The 12250-nt window shown below is 31.4% G+C and overlaps 1 protein-coding gene across 7 annotated transcripts in view; it reads left to right on the forward strand.

Annotated features, from left to right (window-relative positions):
* LOC129916605 (band 4.1-like protein 4) overlaps positions 1-12250 on the forward strand; it is a 282511-nt gene that overhangs the window by 43694 nt on the left and 226567 nt on the right. For all 7 annotated transcript variants that reach the window (XM_055996640.1, XM_055996641.1, XM_055996638.1 and 4 more), the window contains exon 2: positions 5295-5350. The gene's annotated coding sequence lies outside the window, so the exon portion shown is untranslated. The remainder of the gene's footprint in view (positions 1-5294; positions 5351-12250) is intronic.

Here is a 12250-nt window from a genome sequence, read left to right on the forward strand (position 1 = left end):
ACTAAATCACTTTGCATTAAAAATAGCACCAATTAAAAAAAAAAAATAAATGTGAGCGACAGTCCTGTCGGGATATCTGCGAAACTATAAAATATGATGGAATCTAGCCTAAAGGCTAAATTACTTCCAAGAAAAAATAAAATAAAAACCACCTAGTATAAAACTGACGACGTTCATATCTGCATATTATGAGCTTAAATTGAAAAAAAAAAAATAAGAACGAAACAACCAACATCAAATGTCAATTGAGATGATGGATTTCCTAATCACTTTAAGCGCCCCATACAACCATTTATCTACAGTCCATCAGCATCAACATCAGCTTGATGTGAAACTTTTTGTTGTTGTAAGAAGTTGCAATTTGCAACAAGTGACCACATTCAAAACCCGCGATCGGTTTTTGATATCGATATTATTCACCTTGGCACGCCATCTATACTAGAGCATACCGCAGCTCGAACACTTGAGAGCGAGAGAGATCATTAGCCAATGACTTGGGACTAGGACAGAGTTAAAACCACAGAGTCGACAGTCAACACAGCAAGTGCAGGCATAAAAAATGCAAATTACAAATTGAATGACATCAGATTATACAAAAAAAAAAAAGTATAAAAACCAACAACAACACAACGAAACAACTGAAAATTATGCCTTCAAGTCCTCATTTTCAATTACGGATTACGAGATGAGTATGAGTACCACATCTCGGAGACATATCTGAGTACAGAGGGTATACCTGGGAGGCTTGAAATAAGGGGATACATTTAGGTTTTTATACAAACGTATACTTACGTTCAGGCCCAGCGGCGTTTTTATTCTTTTCCATGACACGAGCTTAAGATTGTCACTTTGAAGTGGGGCGGAGGTGGAGGTGGGAAAATAACATGTGGTTATGAGACTTTGGTGGCGGGCGAGGCGGCGGAATATTTAGTTTGGTCGTCGCTCAAGTCGAAGAATATCGCGTTGTCGTAGTCGTCGTTGTCGTTGTCGCTGTTGTTGTTGTTGTCAAAGCTGTCGTTTCCAAGCGAACATAATCGAGATTATTTTAATGCTGCCCGAGACATTGGCACAGAGATGTGAATGAATTCAGAGCTCTCTTCCATAAGATTGTCCGGAGGGGCAACATGCTTATTACTTGAATTGAATAATTTTACCCCACTTCTAAAGCCAATAGTGATGTGGTATATAGACTCGATAATGGCCGCCAACTTGCCTAGGTGGATACAGTTTTTTTTTTTTTTTTTTTTTGTCATCCCATATGTAGATATACCTAGTACAAAAACAGAGGTACTTATACTTTTTGCACTTGAAACTTGATCACCTTCATGGGGGAAATAATTCATTTTTGAAACCAAGTTTTTTTTTATTTATTTCCGATTAAAGATTAAAGTATAAGAATAATTCCATTAATTTTGGCGTCTTGTATGAACCCGAGGTATAGAGAAAACTTAAATATCGAATTCGATAAGCTTCACGGAACCAATACAATAATACAATGGTTTGCCTACATTATGGAAAAAGTTAAGTGTTAAGTTTAAATTCATCGCTCTTATAGCCACTTGAAAGTTCCAAGAATCAATTAGCAATGTTTTGCAAACGTTTCTGGTTTTAAATTTAAACTTTGAACTCTTTTTTTATTAACAATAAATTGTCAAAAGACCTCATTAAACCGATGTAAAAAAAAATTGATTTTACGCACATAAATTTTAATCGATAGCAAATTGATTTAGATTTTAATATTTGCTAAATGATTCATAATGACATGATTTTAAATTTCTGAAAGCCAAAGGTACCTGAAGTTCCTAGACAAACACCTAGAAACCGTAAATTGAAGTATGCTTAAAGAACGGTTGTTTTAACTATGAACAGTACCTAGGCATTATATCTACAAAAATCTAAGCTAGACATTACACAAAGAGAAAATAATGCAGGGATAGATTTACTTAACTTATAAATTTAACTTTATTTCTGGTATATTTAAATAATTTCTGGTATATTTAACTAAATTTTGATTAAATTTGCCAGAAATAAAATTGTTCCCAAAAAGCTAAAGATTCTTTTTTTACTTGCGATATAGGTACTATACAGGGTGTCCCAAAAGTTAACGTCGAAACGAAAACGGTAGATAGGGTAGGTGGTGACAGTTATTAGAAAAATAATAAAAAAAATCGCAGCCATATATTTTGGGAGTTATGAGCATTTGAAAAAAGTCAAAAAAATGGTCACCCTGTGACGGTTTTTCATGTGCCGTGACTACAAATCTTAATTTTTCTCATTTTTTTCTTTTGTTACGGAACCTTGAATAACCCTGCTATCAAATGCATTCAAAAATTTTAACTCATTTAAAAATTTTAAGACAAGGTCTATCTTCCAATGGAATTTTTTTTTTGAAAATCATTATTAACGGTACCTGCCATAGAACCTTTTTTTTAAATCCGATATTCTCCAAAATATTGTGAAAAAGCACTAATATAACTCAAATATAAGCCAAAAATAAAATTTCGAAAAAAATAATTTTTGGATTTTTAAAAAAAATTTTAAAATTTTTTTTTTGAAATACAAATTTTCGAAAACGGGAAATTTTGTTTTTAGATGTTGATTAGTGATTTCTACAAAATGGGATACCAATTTTATTTTAAAACTTTTTTTCCAAAAAATTATTTATAAAAAATTAGTTTTTTAAAAAACGGCTCTAACGAATTTGAAAAATTTTTTTTTTCTAAAAATGCATCTTAATATATCAATAAAAGCTGCATACTTGTTTTGGAGGGCAATTTGATTTTAGATTTTATTTTATTTTTTTAAAAAACGAATTTTATTTTTTTTTCCAAATTTCTATATGTATAAAAAGTCTTAAAAATTTAAGCAACTTTAACTCTAAGAGCAAGTTCGTGCGACCCAGTCGTGCATTTTATTTTTTGTTGAAAATGTTTGCCTACATATTAAAAAACAAATGCTTTTTTTTACGTTTTTAACGGATTTTCATTTTTTTTAATTCTTTTCTCAATTCTAGCAGCTAAAGCGAAACGAAATTTTCAACACATAAATAGCACAACGAAATCTTGAACGAAATTTAATTTAATTTGTTTTTGTTTAAAAACTTATTTTTAATGTTTTTTCTTGAATTTTTTATTTGTGTTTTTATTATTTTGACTTTCACATAGCTAATACTCGATGGTATTTTTTCGTTAATATGTTGGCTATTGATTTTGCAGACTTAAACATTTTTCGTTTTGCTTCAGCTGCGTACTAGGCTTAGGCAAGAACTTAAATTTCATACATATGTACCTACTTTTTTCGACGTAAAAACTATTTAAAGAGATGTTTTTGTGATTTAAAACAATTTTTTGTTAGCTTCATTAAGTGTTTTCTGATAAAATTAAATAAAAAAAACTCAAATAAGAGATATAAAGAATATAACAAAATGGCCCTTTGATGTGTTTTAAAAAAGGTTTTTCGAAAAAAGTTTATCAAGGGGCACGGTAGTGCCCAGCCAAGTTCTCTAGCAACTTTGGCACTACACCCTTATTTACAGGAAAGAACTCAGGCCATTTTCGACCCCTCTCTAACTTCCTTACCAAACATGCCAGACATTTCAAACTCGCTACATGGCCGAACCCAAATTCCTCACAAAATTTCAGCTACTTACGATGAGTAGTTTCTGAGATATAGGACTTCAAAAATCGCGAAAACCGTAACTGACTCATTGACTCACTGACTCACTGACAGATCATCAAAATTATGGAGAACTTCCCGCTATCGTAGAAACTTGAAATTTTACATGGTGATAGGACTTGTGGTGTATACAAAGGAAAAAATCGAAAATTTGAGATTTTCAATTCAGGGGGCGTGGTAGCCGCCCATTTTCGCCGAGTTTTCATCAATTATTATAGAGCACTTCTGATTATCGTAGAATCTTGAAAGTTAGTAGAATGGTAGAGCTGGTAGTTTATACAAAGGAAAAAATTTAAAATTTGAGAATTTTCGCCAGGGGGCGTGGTAACCGCCCATTTTTGCTTAATTTACATCAAATATTTTAGAGCACTTCTGATTATCGTAGAATCTTGAAACTTGGTAAAATGGTAGATCTGGTAGTTATTACAAAAGAAAAAATTTAAAATTTGAGAATTTTAGACAAGGGGCGTGGTAACCGCCCATTTTATCTGAATTTTCATCAATTATAGAGATTTTAATTTCTACAGCAAAACCTTGCAAAAAGAAGTAAAATCACAACAAAAATATTACTGTTAAAAAAAGAGCCAAGTTCTCCTATGTTGAAATTATGCTAGCACAAAAAGTACTGAAATGTAAAAGTGTACAAAGTTCGAAAGCTTGGCTTTAAATTTGTATAAATAAAATTTTGGTTGTTTACTTGGCAATTTTTCAAATAACTTTAAAAATCGGTAATTTAAAGTTAAATTGCCAAGGGAACAACCAAAATTTTATTTATACAAATTTAAAGCCAAGCTTTAGAACTTTGTACACTTTTACATTTCAGTACTTTTTGTGCTAGCATAATTTCAACATAGGAGAACTTGGCTCTTTTTTTAACAGTAATGTTTTTGTTGTGATTTAAAATTGCAGGAAATTTAATTATTTTCAAGTTTGTCAAACATTTTTTTTCTGTAGTTTCAAAAGGAGAGGAGAGTTATGTGAAAAAGTAAAAGTAAAAAAAATGGTGTCCAAATGAATCTAGGTTCGACTGTGCAAAATGTTCGACTCGTGTCATGATACTCATTCGAATACTGACGTCAAAATGAATTTAGTAATTTTTTCCCAGACCCCATAACATAAAATTTAATTTTCCCGCAGTAGGACCTTCAGTATCATTGAAAGTATCTTTCTGAACTATATACACTATTTCAAAAACATTTTTCAAATAACAAGTTTTCTTGAAAAATATATGATTTTTCAAATTTAACTTCAAACGAAATAGGTATGTATTTTTTGAAACAAAACAAAATAAAATCAAACTTAATTGTGTAACATTTATTGTCGATACTTTAAAAGTTCAAGGGCAATTCCACCAAAAAACCTTCTTAGGGCTCAAGTATCCAAAATATCAATTTCCTTCACCTTAAAGTGGTCTTCTTACTTCCTAATAATTCTTGATTGTTATTATGTTTTCTTGTCATCATATCAAATTCTCATTATGAAAAATGCACGTATAAATTTCTATAAGTCAGCAAAATTTATAAAAATAAAAAAAAAAAATAATATCAACAAAATCCAATGTCGGTCAACAATACAAAGCTAATGAAATCATTTTTATTCTTTTTTTTTTCTATTTTTAGTGTCGCTGTGTCGTCGTCATTCTGAAGCAACAACAACAAATTTAACCCCAATTAAGGTAAGCAAATATTAAAAGAACTTTTTATTTATTGTTATTGCATACCTCAACTCCTCCTCGGCTTGGGACTAACTGACCTTCAGTAAAATGCTTCTTTGCCTATTTCGATCGCACCCAAAAAAGTAAAAATAATAAAATAACATCATGTCGTTAAGGAAATTGCAGAAAATAAAACAAAAAAAAATCCCAGGAAAATCCCTGAGTGCTGAAAAAGCCGTTAGCAAAAAGAAGGCTTTTCCTTATAATAATTCCCAAAGACCGTATAGAATACAGTAGAGGGTCGATACCAAGAACCAGAAGTGTCCGCCTCAATTGAGTTACTCGCACGCATATTAACAGGTGTGGCATAGTCACACCGGACGGCCGCCGCACTTAAAGGTACCAATTTACACACCACACCATGCCACCCATTCCAATTTACACCTGAATTGCGCGATGTATCTTATGGATAGGTGTCTGTCTACAACTTCTCGAGGTATACTATCTTAAATGCGACTTAAATTGAAATTACAGTCTTTTCTGTAGTCGGTTGGGTTCTCCAAACAGCTAATATAGCTTACGTCAGGTAAATCGATGAGGGAAAAGTACGCCATAGCGCTACTTCGCGCGTTGCCGTCTCACCGACCGTCCCAAAAGCACCTGCGATTGCTAACCACGTCGGCACAGGGGTAATAAATTCTCCCAGAAGGCAATAAAAGTTCGAAGGTGTGTAAGATTAATAGAATTAAATTCGGTTCCTTCTTCTTCTCTAGCTGCTTGCTGGAGGAATGTCATCATCTGGTGCCTTTGCTTTGCTCTGAGTGTGGTAGTTAAAAGGTAAGGTATAAGGTGGCTTATGTCACACAATTGCTGTTTAGACAAAAAAAATACAATACAAACCCAAGGAACGTTTAGTCGTCCCGTCGTCATTAAGAATTCAAATAGCGTTCTGGTGTGGCTGCTGGTATTTGTTTAACATTTTTTTTTTTTTTTAATTCTTTTGATTTCTGCTTATTTTTTTACCTTCGTTTTATTATATTCGATTGCCCTCTACTTAAATTGGTAACAATCCGAATTTTTATGGGACTTTTATTGATGTTCTTTTTTCTGGCCACACTCAAACCGTCCGTCTGTCCGATTGTTTGTTGTTTCGAGGAAGAGAATACAACGAATTTTAAATAGATTGCGGGCGGGCTAGCTTCTATTTCTTCTCATATCGTGCGTGTGATGATGTCCTTTTCTATTATTACACCAACAACAACAACAAAGATCACAGAACAGAGGTAGTAGTTACATTTTTGTTTAGCATAAAACTCATTTGCATAGGATTATTAAGAAGTATCTACAGGGTGTCCCACAGTCACCGCCCCAAACGAAAACCATGGATTCCTGAGGTCATTTTAAGTCGAAAAACTTAAGAGGTAATTTTCTCGTTTTCGTCCCGTTTTCGAGTTACCACGGTTTTTATGATTTTTGTTCTCTTTTCCCTTATTTAGCTTTATCTTTGCCAAACTACGTTTGATTTGAAAAATTTTTTTTACAACCAATCAAGAATTTATTACAGTTTTAGTTTGTCTCAAAACTTTTTTCTCTGCGGACAACCGTTTCTCCACAATTTTGCATCAATCACAATTTTCTTCGTTTTTTAAGTTGTTTTTACACTTTCATATCATTTAAGTCAAAAAAACACGTTAATGAGTATTAATTTTTTGTGCTTTTTATTAAAGCCCAGTTTATTTTCATAAAAAAAATAAGTTTTATTTCATAAAAAAGGCTACTGAAATTAATTAAAAAAAATAAACAAACTGAGTGAATTAAAAAAAAAATAATTTTTAAATACAAAATTTATTTAAATGAATTAAAACTTTTTCTGAGCTTTATTTATTTGTTCTTTTCTTAACCACAATAGCTCAGAAAAAGTTTTAATTCATTTAAATTAATTTTTTATTTAAAAATTATTTTTTTTTTTTTAATTCACTCAGTTTGTTTATTTTTTTTTAATTACTTTCAGTAGCCTTTTTTATGAAATAAAACTTATTTTTTTTTATAAAAATAAACTGGACTTTAATAAAAAGCACAAAAAATTAATACTCATTAACGTGTTTTTTTGACTTAAATGATATGAAAGTGTAAAAAACAACTTAAAAAACGAAGAAAATTGTGTTTGATGCAAAATTGTGGAGAAACGGTTGTCCGCAGAAAAAAAAGTTTTGAGACAAACTAAAACTGTAATAAATTCTTGATTGGTTGTAAAAAAAATTTTTCAAATCAAACGTAGTTTGGCAAAGATAAAGCTTAATAAGGGAAAAGAGAACAAAAATCATAAAAACCGTGGTAACTCGAAAACGGGACGAAAACGAGAAAATTACCTCTTAAGTTTTTCGACTTAAAATGACCTCAGGAATCCATGGTTTTCGTTTGGGGCGGTGACTGTGGGACACCCTGTATATGGGCTTAAATACCTATTCTATCTTCAGATACAGCAAAAGCAACGAGGTATAGGTACCGTTTTGTATTTAATTAAATTAAAGAGCAACCATCAATGAGGAATTATTTGAAAAAATATACCTAAAGAGTAGGTGGGTTATTCCCACAAGTAAAAGCCTATAACAAGAAAACATTAGAATAATGAAGGTTTTGTGAATAAAAATATTCAAAGTACCGAATTTAATTTGATTCTTGTTGGTGGTTGGCTTTTATTGTGATGCTTGTGCGGGAAAATTGAATTTAAATTTTTTTGGTCAAGGTGTTTTTGAAGACAGAAAGGTAATAATATTTGACACTTTGTTTAATATTTTGGTTGGAGACGAGCTTATGAATTTTTATAAATTTAGGACTGTAATTTAGGTAGGTAGATTCCGAGTTCCAGTGTGAATGATAAAAGGATAGGTGCATAACTGGGTGGGAAATGAGCTAAAAAAAAGCGATATGAAATCAAATTGCCCTATAAAACAAGTATGCGGTTTTGATTGATATGTTAAGATGCATTTTTAGAAAAAAAAATTTTCAAAATCGTTAAAGCCGTTTTTTAAAAAAACTAATTTGTTATAAATAATTTTTTGGAAAAAATGTTTTAAAATAAAATTGGTATGCCATTTTGTAGAAATCACTAATCAACATCAAAAAACAAAATTTCAAAAAAATTCAATGTCCTATTTTCGAAAATTTGATTTTTCAAAAAAAAATTTTCAAATTTTTTTTAAAAATCCAAAAATAATTTTTTTTTTTTGAAATTTGTTGGTTTATATTAAAATTGTATAAATGCTTCCTCACAAAAAGTTTCGTTGAAATCGAATAAGCAATTTCGGAGATATTCGGATTTGAAAAAAAAACGGTTCTATGGCAGGTACCGTTAATAATGATTTTCCAAAAAAAAAAATGTTTCATTATAGACCTTAGCTTAAAACTAACATTTGAATTTTTTAAACAAAATCGTTGGAGCCATTTTTGAGATACATATTTCAATTCTACTAAAATCGGTATATGACAAGTACCGTTATTTTTGGTCCAAACAAATTAATTCCAAAAATCCCTCTGGAGAGTCGCCAAATAACGCTACATACGAAGTTTGACATTAATCGGTCCATCCGTTTCGTCTGTAGCTCCTTATACAGACAGACAGACTGACAGACGGACTTCCGGGACCCACTTTTTTGGCATTGTCTACCATCGTAATGTCATGGAAAAATGTTATCTCAACTTTTTTTTTTTTTTGTACGAATGCATAACTTATTATCAAGTTATGCATTCGTACAAAAAAAAAAGTACCTACCTATATCGCAAGTAAAAAAGCTTAAAGACTAATTTTTCACTTCGCTTTGGATTTATGGATTTCTATGACCTTACCCGCAGTAATCGATGGACTGTTGATAGGAATTGACAAAACCTCCAAGAGTACCAATGTCAAAAAAAGTGCATCTCTGTTTAGTCGATCGGACTCAACACTCAATGGTAAATTGTAGGTTCATTCCATTTTTGCAAATGGAATGCTTGAGTGTTGTTAGTCACTAAGCCTCTTAAGCGTAACCACTTCCAGAAAAAAAGTCGAAGTAAATTTGAAAAAAAAAAACCAATAGATTAAGAAAAATCGAAATTGATTCGAAAATAGCCTTTTTTCCATATAAATCTATAGTAGAAAAATAATCCAATTAAATATATTTTAATTAAATAATTTAATTAGTAAAAAAAAAACTAAAACCAAAAAATTTTAAGGGTCTATTATGCCCTTCGAATCGCGCTACAAAATTTGGCGAATCAAAGTTTGAGAAACAAGATTCATGTTTGAACTTAAATATATTATGAAAGCCACACTTATAAATAATAAATGTGAAAACCCTACAACCTAAGATTTTGTTGTTTAACCCTAAAAAGCTAACCTTATTTTGTAGCACGTTTAAGCTAACCATTCGTCGAAACGACGAAGTGATTTTTAACCGCGCTGTTAAGAAAAAGTTATTAACTAATTTCTTTGAAGTTTAATAATTCATGTTAAGTAGTTATTTTTTTTAACAGAAAAAGCAAAAAAAGGATTTTTTTACACACGGATTACACGAATTAAAAATGCAATCGGAAGCTCCTTTTTCCGAAAAATCAGAACAAATAAAATTTGTGTTCGTCAAATCGACGAAAGTTAGCTTTCTAGGGTTAACACTTAAAAAAAAATCATTACTAGTGTTGATTTCAATTGCAACAAAGTTTGAATAAAAAACTTTTATTTAGCTTAGAAGAAATTGGTCTAAAAAAATGATTTTCCAACAAAGTACGATTTTTTAAAGTGTTTTTAGTACTAGTATCTTTTAGTGCATCAAATTTCATAGCATTTTGTCAAGAAATGGTGGTGAAAATGATTTTTGTCACCAAAAACTGCGAAGTGCACCACTGTGTGTTGGTTTGATAATTTTATTAATTTTAAACCTTTTAAAGGGAGGTGTTATTTTCCCTTTGATACAAGAAAAGGTATGTACACTTTACAATTATTATTAGATATGTCGAAAAAGTTTAAGAAATTCCGTTACAGTCAAATTACCCATATAAACTTTATGAGTAAATATTGAAAATCCGTTAAATAAAATCACATTATGGATATAAAACTAACGATTCCTTTATTTATCGACATTTGTTCAAATTCAGCTAATACACCTCAATAGACTTATTTTATATTCCAATAATTTTAATCCTTAGCTTCAGTGATCTAGTACAGTAATGTTTTCTTTTACGAGTTTTCTCCCGAAAGCCATTTTCCTTAATATTATATGCCTTTTCCTTCAAAGACTAACTTTTTGTTTAATTCCTCCTTGGTAGAATTGTTAATTTCTTCAAAACAAAATTCTATGCCCCCTAAAGCTATTAAAATAAACGAACCTCAGAAATTGTTAATCCCTCTCATTATAAAATAGTCTTTCCACTTATATTAATCCCTTCTTCTATGTACTCATCATCGGAATTAAAAGAAAAAACAAAATCCCAGACACATTAAAGCACACTCCTTCAACACTCTCATATCAAACAAAGCACAAATACCAAATAACTTGAATAACTAATCCGTTTAGTGCCGTTAGGTGGCAAATATTAATTTACTCCTCTGCCACACAATCACGCGGCTTAAACAGAATTTCATAATTGAAATTCCAATTCAAAGGGAATTAAAATTTAACATACTTACTTACAAACGAACGATTGCATGTAATGAGTGCCTATATGCAACCATTTAATTTAAATGCAAACCGTCAGATTGACTTAAGCTGGTAACTATACTCTACCTTTGTATTGGTATATAACCCCCTTGGTCATGTATCTAGACAAAGTGTATGTAAATAAAATGTAGTTTTGAATATTTATACGCGCCCTCCGCTGTGATATAAACACTCCTGTTGTGTAATGAATATGGCACCGATTTGTTACGAACACCGGGAACCGGGATTAATTCATACCCATACTCTGGAATATGGTGTCCTCCCTTTGACCACTCCTTGTAATTGGCTGTCTTTTTGGTTTCAATGAACCCTCTTTGCGTTCGCATTCGTATAAAGCATGTTGATTGACATGCTGCGGCAAGTCTACCTATAGTCTCTATACCTACCTATGCCCGCCTTCACCATCAGGCCCGGCCACATCTTTTTCATTCTAATTCAAAACAATAAAGCTTGAGAGTTTGCATTTAGGAATTTTAATTTGTTGTTCGATTATTAGGAAGAACGTGGTCAAGCTGAGTAAAAATATATCAGATAGCAGCCAGAAACGCAGAAAGAAACAGAAAAAAGAATACCTACACAAGAGGAGAATCCTTAATTTTATGCAGACATCCACTGAATCACCTAACGATTAGCTTACGTTTTGCATACTAAATCAATAACATGACGCTACATCCTGAATTACTGGGCCCGCCTGTTAGCCAAAAGAATTATATATGCTAACTCTTGGTCTTGATTGCCTTATTGCCTGCCACCTGATTCTGAATCTTGCCAACTTTGTTGACAGGTTTTTTTTTTGTTTTAATTTTTTATTTTAAGGACCACTGTAGTAAGGGGAATTTCACAAAATGTTTAAATTTGAAAAAAAAAATCACTTTTTACTTAGAATTTGAGCTCTTTTATAAATCCAAATACTTTCCAAGCTTATTTTCTAAAGCCTATTTTGTCAGCTCTTGAGAAATGGAAACCCATTTTTAGTTCAAACAACACTCCTGGCGAAATTTTTCATTGATTACTCATATGTTTTTCTTACTTAAAAAACTTTTAATTAATATTCAGGAGTTGAACTGTGAGCGCCTGTGCGCATTTAAAAATTCATAAATTTTTGATTTTCAAGACCACGATTGACGATTTATATTGTTGGGTGTATTTGTCAACTTTTGGATGAAATATATCATCCAAAGTCGAAGAGACAAGAAACAAACAAAAAGATCTATCGCCGATTAGACGA

This window comes from Episyrphus balteatus, chromosome 3 (genome assembly GCF_945859705.1).
Source record: "Episyrphus balteatus chromosome 3, idEpiBalt1.1, whole genome shotgun sequence".
In the NCBI taxonomy this organism is placed as follows: domain Eukaryota; kingdom Metazoa; phylum Arthropoda; class Insecta; order Diptera; family Syrphidae; genus Episyrphus; species Episyrphus balteatus.